Here is a 4,520-nt window from a genome sequence, read left to right as displayed (position 1 = left end):
GTTGAACATCAAACCCAAGGTTTAATGCACACTACCACTGAGGGACACTTCCAGTCCTTACGGCCCCACATTTTTGTTATTAAGTCAATCCTTTCACATAAGGTCATTGTTGCTTCCCTGGCTCCTTCCCCTCTTGTCCACCTGCTTCAAACAGATGACCCTCACCACCATTTAACTTGCTTCTGAGCAGTTCTACAAAGAGTTGGGCTTAGTAGCTATACTACTAAGGGTTGGACACATGCAAAAAGTTCATATTTTTGTTTTATTTTATTTTTATAGCTAATCTCTCATTTACCCAACTACCACAAATTATGCAATCCAGTGCCCCACATTTGGGGAAATACCAGGGGTTAGCACAGCTGTGTGCAGTGGCTAAGCCTCACCCTGAGAAAAACCACCTTCCTGATCACAGCAGCCTCCCTCCCATGCCAGGTGGCTACTAAGGGAGATTTTAGAGATGATGAGAGGTGCACACTGACAGAGAGGAGCAGGAAAGGCATTTTCAGCACAGTACCTGGGGTGCAAACAGGCCCATTGGCAAACCGAACAGACACCAGGCACAGCTTGGTCGCAGCCCAGTGCTCGGCCCATATTTAGTATAAAGCAAATATAAATCAAATGGAATACATTAACAAAGTAATCACTAAAGTAGGAAATGCAGTGATGAAAAAGAGGGAGGAGTCAGGGACTCAGTGCTAGAGGAGCCTGGGAGCTATTGAAAGCTCTTGAGCAGAACAGTCATTTGGTAGATGAAGTGCTTCAGGGATTTATGTTTCATAAGAGAGAGAGAGAGAGGAAGAGAGGGGGAAGGGAGGGAGGGAGGGAGACAGAGACAGAGACAGAGAGAGAGACAGACAGAGAGACAGAGAGAAGGCTTTACCGTTGCCTTCTGCTCTCCCCCATTTCCTATAATATGAGCCTGGCTGGTCTATGTTTCTCAACCAGGGAGATCTCAAAACTAAAGGAAAAATGGTTACTGTGACTTGTCATTCAGGTTCTCCTGTATTACATTTTGTATTTACTCCACACTGCAGTGCCTGGACCTGGGGACAAGTGCCATATGCCACATAGCAGACTTTACAGGATTAAGAGAGCCATAGGCCTTAACACTGTGAGGGCTAGGCACTGCTCATTGAAGTAAAAGATACATTTATAGGCAGACGTGCTTCTGGTTCACCATGAGAGTTGTTTTTCTCCCTTGCCGTCTGAATCACTGAATGTACTTTCATATCAACTGCTGGATTTGTAGAGCTATAGTAGTCCCACAGGACCAATCTGTAAACACACAGCTAATTCCAATAGGAATCTTCCACCAGTGCCTTCCTTAAATTGTCAAGAGCTCCCTGCCCAATTGCCCCAAGCTAATAGAATTGGCATACCTTCCAGTATTTGCACTGGAGCATTCACAGCGCTCGGGCAGAAAGAGATACAAACAGATGTGTGTGCTGGCAGCTAAGTGAAACCCGCAGGTGGTTTTAAAGACACACAACATGGCTTCAGGTATCAGCCCCACCCCCCACCTCGAACTCTCACTGATGAAATATTGGCAATGCTACTGAAAGGGGTCTGGAAGAGGGATAGTCTTTGTTTTCATTTGTGTACCCACTGCTGAACCTACCAGGCTGCAGTGGATAGCTCCAAACTCATGGTCACACAGATGGTCCTGCTTAAATTCAGCATGTCACAGAATGGAGCCAATAGACATTCATGTGGGAACGGGATTTGCAAGGCAGAGTGGACGTTGACAGGGCTGGGAGGAGATAACAGGAAGTGGTGGGGGAGCAATCAGAGTGAATCACATGTATGTAAGAGAAAGAACAAATTTAGTCAATCTCAGAAAAAGAAGACTAGTTCCCCATTAATTGAGCCTTGTCTGCATGCCAGCTGTAGATGCCAACGGCCATCCTATTCACAGCCTCCCTGGGAGGTAGGGATTTTCACCACACCATTTTTCTTTTCAGAAAAGGGGCTTTGAAGCTGTTAAAATCAGAAAGATGAGGACCAGGACTCAGCTCCCAAATCAGATCAGCCCCCAATACCGGTGTTTCCTAACTATAGGGACTGAGCTAAGTCACTGAGCCTTGCTGTCCTCATGCACAAAACACCCGTCTCCACTGTAGTCTGCTACGAACTTTTGCAATGAACAAGTTAATGTAAAAGTACTCCACTTCATTAAAGTAAGTCAGGGTGCAAAAGAGTCTGTCTCAAACACAAAACAAAACAGAGTGCTATTCATGATCCCTGGTTATGCATAAATGCCTGTCTTCTCATCCCAAAGTAATTTTACCATGGCAGAGACCTATCTCTAGTCCAGCCACCAAGATAGAGCTGCAGTCTTTCTGGGTTATCTCATATTTAGCTCCCTGTGTACGGCGTGGACTGAAGTGGTCTGCTAAGTAGAGGCTTCTTGCTTGAAAGCATTCTTACTTCCAGTTTAGTATGTACTGTCTACCTTGGTTAGATCATAGGCCACTACAGGTGTCTTTGCCTTATTACATCTACCACCACTGTACAACCCCAATGCTGTCTTTTGATTCTAACACTCACCCCCATCCTACTGGGACACATTAACAACTTTGGTTTTTCACTCTGACCCTTTTTCCTTACTGCCTACCATGATCTAGCTCCTCCTTCAAGATCATACATTGGTCTTTATATTTCTGGCTTATTTCCCTTTCATGCTAACTTCCAAATTCATCTATGCTGTCACAATTCGCGAGAATAGCAAGCTTTCCTTCCTTTTTAAGGCTGAGTAACATTCCATCACACATGCATCCTCAGATCTTCTCTGTCCATTTGCCCATCATTTAACTGAACTCTCCCCTACTAGGCCTTTGTACATTCTACAGTTTCTGGATCTGGTTTCCTCACTCAGGTTAAAGGGTTAAAAATGAAATGAGCATAAATACCCATGCTGATAATACAGATGTGCTTCCTATTTTTTTCTGCACTTTCTAATTCTGGAAGTCATCCTTAGAACTTGGGTTTCCAAAAGGATATCTTAGAGAACACACACACACACACACACACACACACGGGAGAGAGAAAGAACAGGGAAGGAAATGAAAGGGATGGTTTGAGTTAACGTAAGTAAAGAACAAAAGTCAGAATCCAACTGACTGTTCTCCATGTGCCATTGTAATTCAAAGCAAAGATCTGGCCCAGTCCAAGAGAGGAGATTGCAGTATTCTGAGTGGGCATGCAGCCAGAGCTGAGCTCACCAGACACAGCCACCACACCCACAGAACTTGGAAGCCCATAAGGAACACAACTGCATTGAGCCAGCTGCAGCCATTTGGTCTAGGTGTGCGTTCGTGCCTTTACAGGTATTTCTCAGCCTGAATTTGAAATTCATGTTCAAGTCACCTCTGCCTTCAGAGGCAATCCAGGGTGAGAAAAGCTGTCACTTTCCCATGGAAATCTGGAATTGTTTGCATAAATTAGTAACACACTCAGACTGAATTCAAGTGGTGCCTTAGGCCCAGGGTCTTGGGAAATCTGGGAGAGTGGTATTTTGTGAACTAGAGTTCACTTACAACATGAAACGCATAAACATTCCATGCTGGCTCATTTTTGTGTCAACTTGACCTAAGCCAGAGTCATCTGAAAGGAGGAAACAGCAACTGAGAAAATGCCTCCATAAGACCAGGCTGGAAGCAAGCCTGTAGGATGGTTTCTTAATCTGTGATTGATGTGGGAGGGCCTAGCCCATTGTGTTGGTATCACCCCTAGGCTGGTGATTTTGTAAAAAATCAGGCTGAGCAAGCCATGAGAGGCAAGCCAGTAAACAGCACCCTTCCTGCCTACAGGATCCTACCCAGCTTGATTTCTTGCCCTGGCTTCCTTCCATGATAAAGTGTAACCTGAGAAAATGAAAAATGAAATAAACCCTTTCTTCCCCAATTTGCTTTTAATTATGGTGTCTTATCACAGCAATAGAAGCCCTAACTAAGACATATTCAGAATGTAGAGGAAGATGTGTTAACAGAGTTAAGAGAACTCCAGACCGTGGATGATGGATTACAGAGGTGGAGCTGGGTACAGCACTGGCTGAGCAGCTATTTTTCTCAAATGTGATCATTTGGAAAAGGCTAGTATTGGCCCACTTGTTTCCTCTTCCACGATCCATCTGTGGATTTCAAGGTCCAGCTGAGTCTCTTCCCATCTTGCTTCTGCCCAAGTCTTCCATGTTTGAGCAACTCAACTATGATAGGATCATTCACTACATGGTGCTGCTTTTGCTGAAGTTGCCTAAAACTAATATTAACACCAATAACAGCTAGGGCTACAGCTCGGGGTGGGGGTAGGGGGTAAATTGCCTGCATAGAGTACATGTACTTAAAGTCCTGACTTTCATCTCCAGCATAGCTTATGCTGGGTATGGTAGTGCCTGCCTTTAATTAATTGACTCAAGAGATGTACACAAGAGAATCTAAAGTTCAATATCAGCCTTGACTATAGTAAGTTTGCAGAAAGCCTAGGCTACATGAGGGTTCTGTAGATAAATTGAACTGATACAA

General features: G+C 44.4%; 1 non-coding gene across 1 annotated transcript; it reads right to left on the bottom strand.

Annotated features, from left to right (window-relative positions):
• Nucleotides 1–275: 275 nt before the first annotated feature.
• LOC114619159 lies at nt 276–440 on the bottom strand. The gene has a single exon (XR_003711077.1). It is a non-coding gene; the product is annotated as a U1 spliceosomal RNA (small nuclear RNA).
• Nucleotides 441–4,520: the final 4,080 nt, after the last annotated feature.

This window comes from Grammomys surdaster, unplaced genomic scaffold, assembly GCF_004785775.1.
Source record: "Grammomys surdaster isolate TR1022 unplaced genomic scaffold, NIH_TR_1.0 147, whole genome shotgun sequence".
NCBI classification, from domain to species: domain Eukaryota; kingdom Metazoa; phylum Chordata; class Mammalia; order Rodentia; family Muridae; genus Grammomys; species Grammomys surdaster.
The sequence above is the reverse complement of the archived record's forward strand: the minus strand, read 5'-3'. Positions and strand labels throughout refer to the sequence as shown.